This window comes from Pinus tabuliformis, chromosome 1_1 (genome assembly GCF_031772625.1).
Source record: "Pinus tabuliformis cultivar Carrire ecotype Pingquan chromosome 1_1, CPIR1, whole genome shotgun sequence".
Classification (NCBI taxonomy): Eukaryota; Viridiplantae; Streptophyta; class Pinopsida; order Pinales; family Pinaceae; genus Pinus; species Pinus tabuliformis.
The window spans coordinates 709,818,726-709,839,199 of NC_142297.1; positions in this window are offsets into that span (position 1 = coordinate 709,818,726).

A 20,474-nucleotide genomic window follows, 5' to 3' on the forward strand; every position below is an offset into this window, starting at 1 on the left:
CAGTCTGGAAACTTCTCTCTGGCAATAATCCCTTAGATAAAGGGCTTCCATTCCTCAGTGAACCCTTTCAAAGCAATCCTCACCATATTAGAATATGAAATAGTCACACCGATGATAGCAAGCTCATCTTTGAACTGAGATAATATCGTAAGATACAAAGTGACTCCTTCACCTTATATCATCTTGGTGGACTTCAACTTATCCTCCAATACTAGGACCCGATTCTCATTCTTATTCTAGAACAAATTCTTAAGATCCATCCACATTTCATGTGCAGTGTTCTCCCCAGACATATGAGGTATTAGGGAATCCTTCATACCATCAAGGATAATCATTCTCAACCTCATATCCAAATCCTCATACACTTCCAGCTCCTCAGGTTCAGTTGGCTTCTTGATGGATTTCTCGGCAAACTCTCAGATCTTGTTGACTTGCAAGACCAACTTGATCCTTTCCTTCCATGGGCTATAGTTGGACAACCCTTCCAACCTGTCCTCATACAGGATACCAGCTTGCAACTTCAACATTGTCACCTACAATGTGACCAACTCTCTCTTAAGATGTACTTTGTTGTGCACAACTTTGATTCACTAAATTCCAAAGTAGCTCAGACACACTCCGATACCATGTTAAATTTCCATGATCTTGAATCTAGGTTAGAATCTTAGAATCTCCGATGCTACCAAACCAAGAATCTCAACAAGAACTACTTTGCACAACGGAAAATATAAATAAGTAAATCACATATGCACAAGTATACACAATTTTTAACAAAATATTGTATAATAATGTACAACCCATTCTTCGTTATACTAAACCAATATTAATAATACAATAGTCTATGGTATACAAGATACAATGACAATCTTCGCTGCAACTTCTATGTCGTATCTTGTCCTATCGGTCCTTTGCTTTCGCACTGCTCTCTAGCTGCCCCTTAGTTGTTCAAAACACAACACATACAAACCCCAGGAAGGCTACCACCTATCACTACTGCAAGTCTCTTTAGCTACAATGAACACAGGCTCATCAATCTGCTCTATAGGCTGGCCAATTCTTAAGCTCCAATCTGCCAATCTAGCAATCACTTTTGTCCATCAAAGTGCTGCACATTAGGCACCAAACTTCACCCAACCTTCAACTCTCTTTGTCACTTCAAGATTTCTTGTCTAGGGCTACTTTGGGTGGCCAACACACTACCCTCCACTAGACCAATGGCACCCAATCCACTCACTACAAGATCTGCTCCTATGAAGGCTTCCAATCACCAAATCAAGCCTTCAAATTGGCTCCCACAAACTGCTCCAATTCTTTCCACACTTGGACACGATCCAACATCAAATCAACACAAATTATTTATCAATACATACCTTGTGGTAGGTTTGTTCACATTTGTTTAATTCTTCTCCTGGTTAGGGAACTTGTCACTAGGTAACAACCCTTCCAACCTTGACAAAATAGTCTTCTATTAAATGTGGCCACCCTTCCTCACTTTGTTGTTCAATTTGTTGTGGGATAGTGCTCAAACCATACCTTCAACAATCCCATAATTGATCCCTGTTCCTTCTTTGGTTGGTTGTGATCACTACAAAAACTTCGGCCATCCTGAACTGGAAGGTTGAGGCCTGCAGCCTTACAATTCTTTGACAACTAGTGTTGCGGCCTAGCAAGGGGAGAAAGCTCTCCTCAAACCACACCTAAAAACAATCCTCCACGTCACTCTGAAATGCGGCCTCCTCCAACAACTAATTCAGACTTGCAATGAAGAAGAAACCTAGCCCAAAACAACCCTTAATTGTCCACACTTTGTCCTCCTTGAGCACAACCTAATTTCATAGATGTATCATGTTATTTGATGTCCTTGGATACCCTACATGAGCCTCAAATGCCTTCTATTTATACACATAATAAGGGTCAATGATTTTGTTGAAGACACGTGACTTTTGGACCAAGCCTACATGACTTGATTGTCCATAAATTAATCATCAACTTCAAAAATTCATATCTTACTAAGGACAACTCAAAATTCGAAGATTCTCAAAGCGTTGGATTCTCCTTTCTGCCCTCTATCATATCATCCCATCACATGTCCAAAGTGCTTCATGGTTTTGGCCCAAATCATGGTAGGTGCAAAACCCCAAGCATGGGTTCCAAGCCCACAAGTGACTCTTATGGCACATTTCCCTCCAAACTCCAAACCCTAGGGCTTGAAGTACCTCACAAGCTACTCAAAAATCAAAACTCCCTCTTAGCGAGGGAGATATTTCCAAGACTAGGAAGTAACCCATCATCATCATCACTACTCGCAACACTCGTCCAACCCTTGGTGCTCACCACTGCAACAATCCATGTAGCATGCACTATGCCACTCTCGGAAGTGCCATTGTCACTAGAAGCATCTTGCTTCTTCTTCTTCTCCTTTATCACTTTCCAGTCCCTCCATGATTCCTTCTTTCTAGATGTGGAAGCACCCTTGCTTCCCATTGACCACGCAGTCTTCTTGGGTTGCAAAGTCTCCCTCTGAACCTACAAGCTCCCACTAGAACTCGAATCCCTCTAAGTCTCTCAAACCTAGAACTTCTTCATGGGAAGATGTACTATACCGTTGAAGCCTACACCTGCAACTACTTCTCTGGAACTCGCACCTGCTCCACTTGGTTCTTTACATGATCCATAGGCTCACCCGTAAGCCTATATAGACAATGCACTCTAATTCCAAGCACAATCCCATTGGAGCTAGAGCCTCTAGGTCTGAGTCTTGCCTTCCCATCCTGGAACAAGAGCTCAAACCCCTTCTTCTCGATCAGAAATCACCCTATATCTGAGTCTCGATACAAACAATACATCCTAGACTCGCATCACTCGTCCTCTCTCCATCCTAAATGGCACAACACATGATCCTCGGATCTCCTTCTGACTCTTGTCACCCAACACCTCATATGACTTTGTCATATGTTTTGACGCACCCTTGTCCACGTACCATCCATCCTCATTGATAGTACCCTGTGAGAAATGAGAGATCATAGCAAATTCCTCCTCCTCCAACCTCCTGGTGAGAGCATCTATCTCAGCAAAATTGGAAACACTGACGACCTGCTTCCCTTTCTTCTTCTTATCAACTCCCTTCTTCTTCATCAAACATCTCGACAAAAAATGACCCATCTCTCCACAGTTGAAGCACTTGAATTTACTCAAGTCCTTCTTCTTCTTACCCTTCATTCGTGCGGCAAGTGTCATGTCATCCTTTGAAGCCCTCTTCTTTGGATGAAGATCCTCATCTCGCAACTCTTCCATAATGAAGTTGTCCCACAGCCTATTCCATTCTGGTAACTTCTCTTTGGCAACAACCCTTTAATGAAGGGCTTCCATTCCTCGGTGAACCCTTTAAAAGAAATCCTCACCATATTGGAATCTGAAATAGTCACATGGACGACAACAATATCATCTTTGACCTGAGACAATCTAGTCAGATATGAAGTCACTCCTTCACCCTGTATCATCTTGATGGACTTCAACTTATCCTCCAATACCAACACCTAGTTCTTTTTCTTATTCAAGAGTAAATTTTGAAGAGCTGACACATCTCATGTGCAGTGTTCTTCCCAGACAAATGAGGTATTAGGGAATCCTTCCCACCATCAAGGATGATCAATCTCGCCCTCGTATTCAAATCCTCGTACACTTCCAACTCCTTTGGGCCAGTTTGCTTCTTGATGGCTTTATTGGCAAACTCCCAGATCTTGTTTACTTGCAAGACCAACTTGATCATTTCCTTCCATGGACTATAGTTGGACAACCCCTCCAACCTGTCCTCTTTCCGGATACCAACCTGCAACTTCGACATCGTCACATATAATGTGACCAACTCCCTCTAAAGTTGTACATTTTTGTGCACAACTCTGATTCACTAACTTCCAAAGTAGCTCAGACATGCTCCAATACCATGTTGAATTTCCATGATCTTGGGTCTAGGTTAGAATCTTAGAATCTCCGATGCTACCAAACCAAGAATCTCAACAATAATTACTTTGCACAGCGGAAAATATAAAGCAGTAAATCACATATGCACAAGTATACACAAATTTTAACAAAATATTGTACAATAATGTACAACCCAATCTTCGTTATATTAAACCAATCTGAATAATACAACAGTGTATGGTATACAAGATACAATGACAATCTTCTCTGCGTCTTCTATGTCATATCTTTTCCTGTGGGTCCTTTACTTTCGTAATACTCTCTAGATATCCCTTAGTTCTTCAAAGGAAAACACATAGAGACTCCAGGAGGGCTGCCACCTATCACTGTTCCAAGTCACTTCAGCTACAATGAACACAGGTTCATCAATCTACTCTCTAGGCTAGCAATACGTGAGCTTCAATCTACCAATCTAGCAGTCACTTTTTTCCATCAAAGTGCTGCACATTGGGCACCAAACTTCACCCAACCTTCAGCTCTCTTTGTCACTTCAAGTTTGCTTGTCTAGGGCTACTTTGGGTTGCCAACACACTACCCTCCACCAAACCAATGGCACCCAATACACTCACTGCAAGATCTATTCCTATGAAGGCTTTTGATAACCAAATCAAGCCTTCAAATTGGCTCCCACAGGCTGCTCCAATTTTGTCCACACTTGGACATGATCCAACATCAAATCAACACAAATTCTTCATCAATACATACCTTGTGGTAGGTCTTTTCCCTGCTGTTTAATTCTTCTCCTGGTTAGGGCACTTATCACTAGGTAAAAACCCTTCCAACCTTGACAAAACAATCTTCTATTAAGTGTAGCCTCTCTTCCTCACTTTGCTATTCAATTGCTCTAGGATAGGGCTCAAGCCAACCCTTCAACAAGCCCAGAATCGATCCCTATTCCTACTGCGGTTGGTTGTGATCACTACAACAACTTCAACCATCATGAACAAGGAGGTTCAGGCATGCGGCCTACCCATACTTTCATAGCTAGTGCTGTGACCTAACAAGGGGAGAAAGCTCTCCTCAAATCACACCTAAAAATAGTCCTCCATGTCACTCTGAAGTGTGGCCTCCTCCAACAACTAATTCAGACCTGCAATGAAGAAAAAACTTAGCCCAAAACAACCCTTAATTCTCCACGTTTTTTCATCCTTGAGCTCAGCCTAATTTTAGAGATGTATGATGCTATTTGATGTCATTGGATACTCTAAATGAGCCTCACATGCCTTCTAATTATACACATAATAATCAACAATTTTGTTGAAGAGACATGACTTTTGGACCAAGCCTACATGACTTGACTGTCCATAAATTAATTGTCAACTTCAAAAATTCATATCTCACTAAGGACAACTTGGAATTTGACGATTCTCGAAGTGTTGGATTCTCCTTTCCGCCCTCTATCATCTCATCACATCACATGTCCAAAGTGATCCATGGTTTTGGCCCAAATCAAGATGGGTGCAAAACCGCAAGCTTGGGTTCCAAGCCCACAAGTGACTCTTGTGGCACTCTGCCCTCGAAACCCCGAACTCTAGGGCTTGAAGTACCTCCCAAGCTACTCAAAATCAACAGTCCCTAATGGTAACTCTATTCTATAATCTGTCTCCTTCGAAACGTTTCCTATGCCATATATTTCTCTCTCAAATTAATCTCTTGCGGAATTAGATTCATTTTGATAATATTTCCAGGGCATTTTCCTTGTCTTTAGAGGTTGACTTCAATTCAAGAAACAACATTTTTCCATAATATGAAAACCACTATGCAAGAAAAAAAAAACATTAACAATATAGGGATGGTCCCCAAAACTTTATCACTTCTCTTATTGTGCTCATCAATACAAGCAATTGAATCCCTCTTGCATGTACAAGTATATTGGCCTTCCCTTGGTGAACACAACCCAGGGTTTCCAATGAATAAGCTTGAGTTAAATGAGCTTGGGAAAAGGTTTAATGATTAAGAAAAGAAAGAAAGGAATCAAAAACCCTAGGTTTTTTGAACCAACAACTTTTTTCCCATGGAACAAAGGAAGAATGAGGGACAAGGGGAATGGAACAACAAACTTGATCACTAGTCAAAGTAATCATCACGAAAAATCCCAAGGACATCGGGGACATGGCATTGAAAGACTCTCTAATTGAACCACTAAGATTATTTCGTACCTATGGAAGGGACTCCTAAAGCCCATGACTCTCAATAAGAAATTAGAAGGGGAGATGATGAGTAGGACAAAAATCTAACCTCCTTTTTACTTATAGACCTACTTGATATTATCACCGGTGCAAATGTTGAAATTGTAAAAGAATCCAAACTATCTAGTGGTGAAGTAGACAACAAATTTCATGCATCCATAGACCCGACTAGTGAACCCCCTACAGAACAGAGAGAAGAGATTACTTAAAATACCCAAAAGTATCAACAAGAAAAAGGAAGACACAAATGGCGAGATTTGGTAGCAAGAATCTAGGTGATATGCAACTAGAAGTGGAAAAGCAATTAGTGGAAGAAATAGTCATTAAATATTGGTAAAGTTAAAATCTTTCATTGGAAAGTTTAATAGAAAAGAGTTATAAGAGAATACCATTAAGGTTGGATTTCTCAAGGAAAAAATCCTTAGATACTCCCTTAAGTTTCACATGGGTTTGAGAGGCTTCATAATTTCCTTGTTTAAGTTAAATGAGGATAGGGACAAAATTATGGTAGGATTCCTTTAATTTGAATGGGTGACCACCCTCTACATTAAGGATTAGGTTTTAGGTTTCGATCTTATTAAGAGAGAAATTATGAAAGTAAACAGTATGGATAAAATTACCTTGCTTGTTATAAAATTCTGAAGTTAAGATATTCTAATCGGATAGGAAATAATTTGGGTGCTTTCCTTGAAGTGAAAAGAAAACAATAGTACTGCAAATTATTGCAGTAGCCAAAAAATTTATGTAGAGGTTGATTTCACAAAAGGACTTACCAAAAGAGATAACTCTCAAGGTTGGATCCCAACAACCACATTGGCAAAAAATTGACTATATGAAAATCCCCTTCAAGTGTTGCATCTACTACAAGCCACCTCTAATATACATGCCTTCGATGACTAGTGCACAAGAAGATGGAAGAAGAGTATGTTGAAGAGGAATATGGAAAACCCTAGTAAAATGTATGTACCCTTTCAAATCCCAAAATCTTCTTTGAAGGAAACTAGATAAAGAGGACACATAACACAATAAAACATAAAGGAGAATGAACCTCTTGTGACTTTCGATTCCATCTTGGTCTCAAATGAATGGGTGGATCACCTTGAAAGTGACCCAAAAGATAAGGAAATCCGACAAAAAAGGTGGTCAGCCCACTTACACCTATAACATCAATGGAGGCCTTATCCAATGCCTCCATAGGTAACTAGATCTCAAAAAATCACCTCTTCAAGTCCCAACAGAATCAAAGAGAGCAAACAGAGGAACAGGCCTTAGAAGAAGGTTTTTAGAGGGAACAAAATTTTGTTGATCTGATTTCCCCTAGAACAAAACCAAAGCCATCCTCTGAAAATATGAAATCCAACCACAAATGCCTCACTAGACTAAAGAGAAAAAGAGGAAGGAGAACCCTCTAGATCATCAAAGGAGGTCTAGGAGAGGACCTAGACCTAGAAGAAAGAAAAAAACTCCTGAAAGGAGATCATTCACAATGTTGGCAATAACATAGGTAGAGAGGGAAGTTCAAGAAGGGTGATAGAAAACCATTGATGGGGTCCTTAGAGCAAATTCAACCCCATCAATGCCACCCCAATGGTACTACTCACCATTAATCATAGGGACTTCAAATCCACCTGAAATATTTGTTCCCTTAGAAGGATAACCACTCATCATAAGCCTTCAATTATTTTCATATAGGAAACAATGATTTTAGAGAAGGAATGCATATTTCATTGAGGAAGCAATTCCTAGATTGGCACCTTGAAGTCTTCAATGCTCAAGGACACTTGGGCAGTCTAGTAAACTAACTAGAAGGAAAATTTTGATAAGCTAAATGTACTAAAATATAAGGGTACAATGTTATTTTTAGTTTTCTCTATGGAACTAAACAAGCACCTCAATTTGTTAAATATATATGGTCCTTTATAGTAGAGGTAGTGCTTTTGGGAGGCTATGGGGGATAGGGGCCTGTTATCATCACCCTCTTCAAGAGGGATGGGGGTCCATTTCTAAAAGAAACCCCACCTCCAAGTTCTTTCAAAATTAAATGGAAGACATAGGGCTTGTTGATATAGAACCTATCATTGTAACCCCTACTTGGACAAACAGAAAAGTAAGCTAGGACTACATTGGCAAAAGGTTGGACGAATTTCTTATAAAAGAGGAACTTCACACTTTGGTTAGGGAATATAATGCTTCCACTCTTTCTTTTGGAAAATCAGATCATGATATAATAATTATGACTTTACAATTAAGGAATGGATTTAGAATTACCCCATCTCCATTTAAATTCAATCCATATTTGCCAGAGTTTGTGGACTTTTGGGAGCTTATCACCAAAACCCCATACGTGCAAAGAGAGTGAAATTATGCAATGGAACAACTTATAAAGAACCTTGTCATATAAAAAATGAGTAGGCACTTAAATGCTTTTGTAATAGAGATGAAAATTGAAGATCTATGGAGGGTAATACTAAAAATCTCTAGCGAGAGAAAAAAAAAGAACTATCTCCTACATTAGCTCATTGAACTAGAAAACTTAAATAATAATAGAAGGAACCTACTTGTTTGGGAAGAGATTCTTGGTTGACCAAGGGTTTTACCCTACTTAAGGATTTTTGAATAGTTGGAGTGTTTTCACTAGCCTTAAGATAAGGCTATGTTATGTACTTATACTTCATCTTTAGCTTATATATGAAGTTTCCAACTATCCAAATCTTGTGTCATTTTCAGATTGAGATTTTAGTTATATATATTCCTTATGCTTTGTTTTTTTATTTCCAATGATTTATGTCTTTTTTATTAGACACAAGTAAAAGGGAAAATTGTTAAGCAATTTAACATCTAAGGAAGAATAAAAGGGGTTGGTTTTACTATTGTAACTAATGTAAAATTTCAATTTCAAATCTAATTATTAGCTGAAAGGTTTCGCTAGAAGGGTCTAAAAATTATCTCTTTGTTTGGTATATTCTCTCCTTGAATTACCGAAAATTTGGGCTTGTTTTAAGTGAATTAGTGTGAGCTTTATGTTGTCATTTTATACTCTAATTTATATGAATCCTAAATACTAAATTTTTTATAGCTTAGAATTAGGAAGACTTCTAGGAAGAAGGTGAAATTTTAGTTTTACATTAATTTCTCTCACTAAAATATATTGAAACAAATTTGATTCCTTAACTCGTTGTCTCTCATGAGATAATGACTATATCATTTCTTATAAGGGCATTAATATCTTTTTCCAAGATATAAATAACTAAGTTATGAAAAGTATAGGAGAGGTAACTTGCTACCAACTGAATTTTCATAGTCCAAATAGTAGGCATATGGAAAATAAAATAAATAAAGGTGTGAAATTTCTACGAATGCGCAAATTAGAGTTTAATATTCTAACTATTAGTAGTTTATTTGTTTAAGACGAATAATGATGAAATCACTGATGCACTCTTCAAAATAAAAATGTTGTAGAATTATAAATCAAGAACTAAGAAATAGATGCACACACACAATAAAAATGACATCAATATTTTTGGACTAAATGTCCCCGGAAAAACCCCGAAGGGAAAATTGGTGTAGTAGATGAGGGTTTATTTTATTATGCAGCAATTTGGAAATTATTACAACTAGATGCCCAACTACCTATCCTTCGGTAAATATATATCACAACTAGAAAAATATTTTCGATATCCCATATCTACTCTGCAAAACAAATCGACCTCCTCTGTCCAACTTGCACCCCTCCCTGGCAACTCACACTGTTGCTTGGAACACACACTACAACCTTTGAGCAACACGCACAACCCTGGATCTTCCTCCAACTAGGTCATCTAGCCTCCTCTACCTCTAGAAGTGACTCACTTTACATCCTGGAAGCTAATCTGACCTCTGACAACTTGATCAATCTTCTTCCGGAAACTCGCACCATAATTTCTAGCTATTCATATTGTTTGTATGACCTCCTCTGCAGATGTATTCATCTTCCCTTTTCCTGCCACTCTGGCACTAAAAAATCATTTGTAATCTCTCCAAAAATATGCTCCCAAATTATTTGTTGCTCCCTCTCTCCAATGCTCTCCCTTTGGCTCGAATTGCACCCTTGCTAAATACTGCAAACTGGGTAGCTCAATCTGCCTCTCATAACTTGATCACATTGATGTTATCTCCAAGCCCTCCAAGCTACTCTTATAATCTCTTGTCGAGTCTTCAAGAACCATGATTTGATCTCCATCGATAGCTAAGATCAATTAGACTTCATCAATACAAGTCTCTAGAGAAATCTCGAATATCCTTAATTAATTAACTTTATTTACCACTTTTCCTAGGTTATACTTAAGAAATATTTTGATTATGGTACGTTAATTTAATTAAAAAGTTTTCAAATATTATCTCATGAAAAACCTCTTCTAGGTTTTGGAGATCTATTGTTCCTTAGACCCTTAGCATCATCAGAGACTAGAACACCTATCTAATGTTACACAAACTAACACTCCCTCTTTGTGAGGAAGGTGTTCTCCACTACACCAATTTGTTCTCTAAAATAGATGAACTTAGCTCTCCCTAGAGATTTTGTGAGTATATCTGCAACCTGTTACCCTGTAGGAACATGTTGTAGCTGGAGTGATCCACGCTGCTAATGTTTGACTTCTATTATACCTCCTTTCTTCACATCTCAACTGATCTGAATCCTATCACTGGAAATCAATATGGAAGTCAATCGGGTAACGTTATCCAACAACCATTGTGCATACCCTGATCCACTTGCTACTAACAGTTACTGAATCAATATCAATCTACTATGTCATTGCCACTAGCTTTTTATCCATATTGGATCAATATATTTTTTTCATCCATCTTGATGCATTTAGAGTGGAAAAAGTCTAGGAATTAGGTCACATGACCGTTTTTACTGGCGGGACCTAGTTTAGCAAAATGGGGTCTGAAACCTTCCGAGAGTGCTTTGAGGATTAAATTGACATTTTTTGGGGATAAAACTTTTCCTCTTTAGTGTCACAATAATTCATTCTATTCTACACACAAAGATCTTTTCAACAGTGCAAAAATCGCGTCAATCGAAGTTCGTATGCAAAAGTTATGCCGCTCAGAAGCTGACCTTCCTATTTTCACACCTATAGTTTGGGAGGATGCTGCGCTAGTCCCCATTATTCATGAAAAAGGGGCTAGCCACGTGATTATGATGTAAAATACTCTCAAAGAGTCTATATTGTAACTCTAGTTAAGAGTTGATGTAGTCAAAATTAACCACTAGTAGGTTGTTGGGCTGTGTTATAACCAGGCCACTAGGAGGAAGAGGCATTCCATTATTTCGAGAGCATTTTGTTCCATAGATGAGAAAATATAGCTAGGAGAGATACTAGGTAGAGCACATAGAAAGGACATGTGCATTGTAGCAGCCCACGAAACACAAGCCTTACTACTTTGTACCTGCAACCATATTTTCCAGACAAAGAAAGAGAGTGAAGTGACGTCATCTTCCATTTGGGTTTTCTCCCAAAAGGGTTTCCCAGAGCATAATTTGTGTCTTATGTGTGTGTGTGAGCTTATTTTTTCATTATCTAATTTTCTGCATAATTTCCATTCACATGCATGCACTAATTATAGAAAAATCTACAGATCTAGAAATTAAATTAAATTGTAATAGTGTAGAATATTTGGATTTTTAATATAATATTGTTAGATCGATTGTGATGAACTGTTTAGTGGAATATCCACAGAAATTTACGGATCATTTGGTATCAGAGCAGTTTTATTTGGGTATATTTTAGATATTGCAAGGATCTATATCGACGGGGCCGAAAATTGTAAAACCCTAATCATGGCTGGAATCTGTAAACGAACCTCGTGATCCCGCAGAGGTGAGGTTTTCGCAGCTCAAACAACAAGTCACAAATATAAACCGCAATGTAAACCTCCTCATGGCAGCCCTAAGCAATAAGCTTGGGATATTTGGAGAAGATGGGGGTTCGAATGCAAAGGAAAAATCAGAAGGGGGATCAGGAGATCGGGAAGACACAAAGAACCAACCAAAGAAAGAACCCGAAAAAGATCAACATAGTTCAAGTGTCGTGAATCAATCCCTTTTTTAAATGGAAGAAAAAATCGATATCAAGCCATACCATGGTGAGATTGACGCTCTAAAGCTGAACTAGTGGTTGTAGCAACTGAAATTTTATTTCGGCGCCCATCACATCAAGGAAGGGCAAAAGATCTCATTTGCTTGTCTGAAATTAGAGGGCCATGCATTGAATTTGTGGGATTGCCACATGGAAACCCTGAGGTTGGAAGGAGAGCCTCTAATGACTAAGTGGGAGGATTTAAAAACCTTCTATCCCATTAGGTATGTAGAGGACCAGTGGATCTGGTGGGATTACTTCAAGAAAAACCTGGGCCAAAGCATGCAGGCGTACACCACAAAATTCAGAAAGATAGCTATAATGTTGAATATCTCTCCAAAGAATCCAGATGTACTCAAGTATTTGGAGGGTATGCATTATCATCTGCATGAGAAAGTGATGTTCAATATCCAATTGGAGGACAAGGGTTGTGTACACACACAATACTTGGAAAACATAGGCCTAAAAAGAGCGCAATTAAGTGGATCAAAGCAGAAGGAGCAACTAGAAGATTCTAAGGAGGGGAAGAAGAAGCAAAAAGGGGGAAAAGGTAAAAAGACAATGGCCACAACGCACCAAGTGTAAAGATCCCAACAACCACTGCAACATTGATGGCCATACAGAGGAGAAGTGTTAAAAGTTGCATCCAAAGTTAAACCTGAAGAACAGGAAGAAAGATAATAAGAAGAAGAACCTCATGGCCATTGATTCAAGCAACCGAGTTGAAATCATCTCGGACGTGGATGAAAAGATCATCTGCACATCAGTGCAGAAGGAGGTGAGTCCGAGTATCCTTTAGCAGCAGGAAGAGAAAGAAATGACCAAACTTTTCCATATAAAGATACAAGTCAAGAAGACAAAGATTGATGCTCTGTTTGACTCAAGATCACATGTGAATCTCATTGCAGTAGATCTGGTCAAGAAGTTAGGGTTGGAAGTTCATGATCATCCAAACCCATATCCATTGGGATGGGTAAATAAGGATGCAGTGCTAGAGGTAACAAAACAATGCAGAATAAGATTTGCTATCAATGCTGATTTTATTAATTAAGCAGATCTAAATGTGGTTCCCCTTGATGTATGTGGAGTCGTGTTTAGGAGTCCATATATGTACATGTGTGATGCAATATTCATAGAAGAGCCAACCAGTACAGACTCGTCAAGGATGGAAAATCATTCATCATCAACACACATAAAGGCAAGTCGAAAATCTCACTCATCAGTGCCAACCAAGCCAAGAAATTAATCAGTTCCATCAAGAAGTATGTGTTAGTTTTTGTGGTATCGGATGTGTTCTAGCATTGAAATTTTGTGGAGAGGCTAGAATGCATGAGATATCCAAAACCAAGAAAGCGTTTATGCAAATTCCACCTAGAAATGATTTAATAAGATTATTAACCCGTTTTTAAATATTTCCTAAGTATAAACTTAGGGAATATGGTTAATTAATTAGTATTAATTAAGTCAAGGTGAGAATCCTCTAGAAAATGACACGGATCAATCCAAAGATGATCCTAGCCAACGATTATGTTTTAATTTTTGTCGTTGTTGCTCCAACAGAGGATTATAAGAGGGGGTTGATGTGGTGATGGAGAACACACTTGAGAAGTTCGATTTCTGAGCAGATCATTTCCAGATTAGCAGCAGTTAATTGCTAAAGAGAGAGCTAGAGATCAGAGAAGTGTATGAGGAGAAGAGACACTAAGGCTACCGGAGGCATTCCTGATCCAACGAGTGCATTTGCAGAGAGGTAGAAGAGCCGCAAAGAGGCTGACGCTAGGACATCACAACAACTTCTAGAGGCAAGTTCGAATTGCTTTTCAATTCCAAAGGCCAGGAAGGAATCCTAGAGTTCCGGAGAAGCGTCTTTCGAGTCAACAAAAGGAAACGAATTCATTAGAGACCAATCTGAGGCTAGACGTTTAGCAAGCTGCGCAGAGGTGATGCACAAGGTCAAAGGGTCAAATTTCTGAAGGCAAGTCATGCTGAGAGTTTGCATGTGGAGTGAAGAAAATTATTCACTAGATTTTTGTCAGTATTTTTCTCTGTAGGATTGCAAGATTTCAACATCCAGTTGTACTCATATTTTCTCACTGTTTCATAATAATAAAACCCTCAGTTGTTGCACCAGTTTTCCCAAGTTGGGTTTTTTCGGGGACTTTTGTCCAAAAACAATTGTGTTATTTTTTATGTGTGTGTGCTAGCATTTCTTAGCTTCCAACGTTTTAATTTTTCATGGAATTTTATTTGTGAAGTTGCAGTGTATTTATTTTGATATTTGTTGTAGCAGATAACTTGTTAATTAATTAACAATTAGGAGAAATAATATCAGTTGATGCAATAGGATTCTAGTTTGGAATTTTCAAATGGTATCAGAGCACAATTGATTAGTCAGAGAGCTCAATAGTAAAAAGAATGAATTTCCCTGCTCAATGTGGGTAGAGGGCCGAAATTCCAAGGACAGCACAGTCATTCTTCCAGGAGGCTGAGTTACTTGTGGGGGTTCGATTTTTCTGAGTGGGGTAGATAAAATCGATCCTACTAGATCGAGTGATTCTAGAAGTAGAGGGAGCCACCTAGATCTTTCATTGGGAAGATCTCCAACATGATGTAGAGGGTTTCTCAACAGTTTGCTAGTGCAATACCAACGTCGGGGTGGAAGAGAGAAGAGCACACGCAAAGTGAAAATTTTCCTCAGGGAACTTCTTGTCTCAAGAAGTTCAATTTTCCTTGCAGATCGATAATAGTTGTGAGCAAATATTCTCACTCCAGAAGGGAGTGTGTGTAGCAGAGTAGCAGCCATGCATAAGAAAGTGGAAGTTTTCGATAGTTTGTTGAGATGGTCACTGCTGGGCTTCGTGATCAGGACAAGTTGGATGGAGTTTCCAACTATGTCATCTGGAAGGCAAGGATGTCCTTCCTTCTAGTCGAATATGGCCTGAAAGCCTATGTTTATGCAGTGGTAGTGGTTCCTCAGGATGCAGAACAACAGAAAGAGTATAGAAAGGTGATGGCACAGGTGAAATGGTTAATCTTAGATGGAGTCTGGGATCATGTTGTTTCACATATAGTTGGCAAAGATACTGCCAAGTAGATGTGGGATGCTCTCGCCACGTTGTATCAGGGTACTTCCAAGCAGCGGAAGATGTACCTCAAGGAGAAGTTGAGGCTCATCTGGATGCAGAAGGGGGAGGGCATAGACCCCTTCCTCACCAGGATTCAAGAGGTCCGAGGCCAGTTGTCAGCTATTGCGGTAGCGCCTCAACCCACAGAGCTAGTGATATTTGCACTCAACAGTGTCTCCGAGGACTAGTAGGTCTTTGTCCAAAGCATATTGGGTAGAGACAAGTTACCAAACTGGGATAGGATGCGGGATGACTTGCAGTAGGAGGAATTAAGGTGAGCTCTTCCAAAGAGCTCCATTAGTAGCAACAAAAGTGGATCGAAGCAGGTGAAGGAGGAGGAGACAGTGGCCCTCGCATCTAAGGGTCACAGTCGGGGACAAGGGGAAAAAAGGAAGAAGAAGGACCTGTCGAAGGTCAAGTGCTTCAAGTGTGATGGGCTTGTTCACTATAGTACCTAGTGTCCTCTTAGGAAGAAGGACAAGTAGGAGAAGTCGGACCAGCAGGTAGCCTCAGTAGAGATCAACAAGTTGTCCTCTGGGTTGGAGGAAGACTTCACGATGGTTGTTGATATACCTCTAGGAGTGAGGTGGGGTGACTTGGTGTTGTAGCCTCAGAGCGCTATGAATGGGAAGGATCCTTGAGGATTCCACCTCATGGATTAATACCTTGCTAAAGGGGCCCACAATATTTAGTAGCAGGATGGATCAGTGATAGTGGATGCAGTCAGATGCCAGAGTGACAGTTGTAAAGACTAGTAGTAGTCAAATGTTGGTAAGCGCAGTGTAGAGTTGGCAACAGTGTAGTTGGCATAGTGCAAAGTTGGAAACAATGCAGTTGGCACAGTGCAAAGTCAACAACAACGTAGATTCTTCGATGACAGTGCAGATACTAGCAACAGTCAGAGACTCAGGTGGCAGATGCATTATACTGATCACATTTAATTCAGTATTTTGGATGCTCTTCAGTTGTAGATGTTGCAGTTGCAGCAACAATAGAGGAGAGGGAGTTGCAGCGCAGATGCAATGTTGGCAACAATATTGCAACATCAGAAGCAACACAGATGCAACATAGATCAAATTTGCGCAGTGGTTGGTGGGCAATAGAAGCCAGACATCAGCAGCGTGACAGGAGATGATGCGGAGACAATGTGTTGTGGAAGGGTTTGCAACACTAGAACACATTCCTTGCTAAGAGGTGTTTCGGGAATATTTAGTGTTTTTGGACAAACACCTAACCCTCTAGATCTAGTAGCAGGTCTAGAAACAACAGAAAAATTAATCTCAATCCTTTTCTATAATCAACAGATAAAACAAGAGAGGAGAGAAACCTACTTGTAGTTTTCGCTAGCTCCTTGTCTCCCTTGAGCAATTTTGCTGCTCCTTTCCGTACTTAAGTCGCTTGGAAAGTACCTACACAACTACAGAAACAAAAACCCATCAAGGAAAATGACAATGATCTATTGCTTATAAATAACATGGAATCGAGAACATGATATACATATGAAAGAATTAACATGTAACACAAGCATAAGGAAAAAGTCTTGAAAACTTTATTGATAAGAGGAAAGATTACAACCCATATGAGCTCAATCCAACAACACTCTTCCAATTCAATCCCTCTTCACCTTATGAAAAGCAAGACACTCCAACACTATTACAATACTTGCACTCAATTCTCATCTCATATCACCAGCATCTCCTTGCAACTCAATATTTTTTAGCCCATGATCTCTTAGATGAGTGATCTATTTATAGGTGAGTGAAGGAGGTTATGCCATCAATGATGATAATCAATGCCTTTCTAAATTTAGAAATTAGTTCCATGGAAGAAGGGATAGGGGATTGATGTTTCCTAATTCCCTTTCTCATCCAAACACGAACTCAAAGGAGCAGGTGGCATTGAGAAACTTCTAGAGGCTTCCAATGGATAAGGAATCTTCAAACCTCGCGGAATTTTGCTCAAATTCGCCCAGCGCAAGCGAAAGAGGGACCAAGTGTGTGCATAACACCCTGTCAGTGTATGGTTTGCATTACAGTGCACCCTAATGAAGGCCTACCTGCGCTAATCTTCTTAGAGGTAGTTTTTGGATGCTTTTAGTGATGGAAATTCTTGGGAAGTAAGGCATTCTGATGACTAACTTCTTTAGGGCATGTAACAACTGCACTAGGGGTTGATGGGCCCTAATAGTATCGATCTATAATTTGGTGTTGATGTGCCCAAATGGATCTATAACAGTTTCCCCCTAAAGCATGAAGTCATAAATATATATGTCGGTTGAAATGCTTTATCACGAGGAGAGGAGGTTTCGAAACGGAAGGTGACCTGCATCAATTACAATACATATATCATGATAATTTGATTTTTCTCATGATCTAGTTGAACAAAGGCATACCGATGCTCATCTTATAAACTTTCATTACATGTACAAATATAGTCGTCTACAAATATAGACCCATGAATGGTTGACCATGATTGTAAGGCCATTGTACATTTGATTTAGTACTCCTGAAAATATCGCAACCTGGATGGATGAAACTAGATCCGGGGTCTTCAATCTCGTTCAATATTTTGCTCAAGTACAACTCTAACCATGTGAATAGATGTTCTGAAGTCGAACATGGAGATTACCAGCCAATGATGTAAGCCGTTAACAAACGCGAGAGGGATCACCAATAATGTTAATGATCCTCAACGTACTACAATACATTTTTCATGGTGTGAATAAATGATTTGATGTTGAACACTATTCAAAGTATTTCGGTCGAAGGCCATTGATGTCAACCTATCGCCGGAAGCGAGAAACCTGCCATTGATGTATGTAAGCTTCAAGGTACTGAAGGGGTGTTTCTAAGTTAACTTCTTGGATGATTTGCTGATGTCGACAAGGAGCAACTCGTCGCAAGAGGGCCTTGATGTATCCCACATCTATGACACGAAACGAGGTGAATGATTTTTGGAGATGAGAATCGACTGATGACACAAGGTTTGGGAATTTGATGTCGAACACCATACAAAGTCTTTTGGTCAAAGGCCATTGATTTTAACCTATCGCTGGAAGCGAGAAACCTGCCATTGATGTATGCAAGCTTCAAGGTACTGAAGGGGTGTTTCTAAGTTAACTTCTTGGATGATGTGCTGATGTCAACAAGAAGCAACTCGTCGCAGGAGGGCCTTGATGTATCCCACATCTACGACACGAAACGAGGTAAATGATTTTTGGAGATGAGAATCGACTGAAGACATAAGGTTTAGGAATGGCGGTCATAAAAATGAAGGTTTGCAGTATTGCAAAGGATGAAGTTTGAACTAGATGACTTGTCTTGAACATATCGGCGACACTAAGATGAATTGGTAGCATTGACCCAAAACAAAGTAATGGATGGTATGATAGACCAACGGTGTGATAACCATCAAGCTGAATGACCCAACCCACATAGTCACGGTGATGAGATGAAAGTGTCATGTTCAAGAGCGACTTGCTACCATAAAGTTTTCTCGGCTTTTTCCATTTTCCCTAGTCATTGCTAACCAGTACCTCTTTATTTTTTATCAATATTGAGGAGGATAACATATGCTTGTTGTATAATTTCACCCTTCGGGCGAATCCATCACTATTTGATGCTTTAACGAGTCTAGCGAAGGTGAAACTTGGCCTTGTCTAGATGGACAAGTTTGTCACTATTTGATGTTTTTAACGAGTTTAACGACAAAGACAACTCGGTCATTTTCATGTTTAGAGAGTTTGAAAAAGAGATGAAAAGGAAACTCCATAACTTCTTTTTCATATTTAGAGAGTTTGAAAAGAGTTTAAAGAGGACTCCAATTTTGAGGAACAAGTGGTGTCTAGAGTAGCAACTAGTTCCGGTGATGTTGGAACTTCTCAAAACATGTTGATTTATGTGAAGAGGCTGGCTAATAAGACCACTCATTGCAATTGTTCCTCAAAAAGGGTAAACAACCAAGTGAAAGTGTATGATTGACCAAAGGGATGGTGGTGATGGGATGAAAACAATCAAGGCTCATCTGACGAAAAGGCTGATAGAATGGCAATCACAAGGGTTAAAATGGAAATGGGTTCATTTTTACACAAGCTTGAACCATAGAGAACTATGCTTGGATTCAGTTTCATGTTTACACAAGCTTGAAACAAAAAACTATGCTTGGATTCAGTTTCATTTTTACACAAGCTTAAAATGAAAAACTATGCTTGAGATTGGTTTACATGCCCCTAGCATGATGAAAGGGAGAGTCTTCTGTAACCATATGGAAATCACTGCAGTGAAGCAGGATGGTTATCCAACACCTTTTTGGCTTCGTCCAGATAGGGACAAAGGTGAATGGGTTCTCGAGAAAAAAATCCATTGGATACTCCATTAAGTTTCACATGGGTTTGAGAGGCTTCATCGATGTTAATAATCATACCTTTATCTCCCTTAGTCCCACTCGAGTGAATTGCTTCCTAGACCAAAATAACAATATCAATAAATTATCTTTTTTTCACTAAACCCCCCTTCGTTTTAGGATACGATTTTAGGAAGTATATGCCTAAATCTGTTTTCGATGATTTCAGATATAATTTTGTATGGGGTGTTACACAATGACCCTTATTTCTAGGATACGATTTTAGGAATTATATTCTTAAGTCTGGTTGTTATGATTTCTAACATAATTTTGTATAAGGCATTGCACAATGAGATAGGTAGATCATAGCCTTAAAAAAGAGGAGGGACTCTCCTTTTTTGGATAAGAATGATGAAGGAAGAATTTGATACCCATCCTATTTGAAAATATTTCGACATATTGAATCATCCAGGTAAGGTCATTACCTCAAGGCGACTTCACAACTTTAGGAAAATACCTCATGGAAATTGAACCTTGTGCAATAGTGAAAAACTCCTCACTTTGCACCATTAAAACCAACTTCGTTGAACTTCATGACAAAAATTTTAGTATTTTTTTTTCATTCTAAAAAACTAAATATAAAATTTCTATTTTTATTTCAAATAACATTATATAAAATTAAAGATAATAGTAACTGCCAATAATAAATACATGTT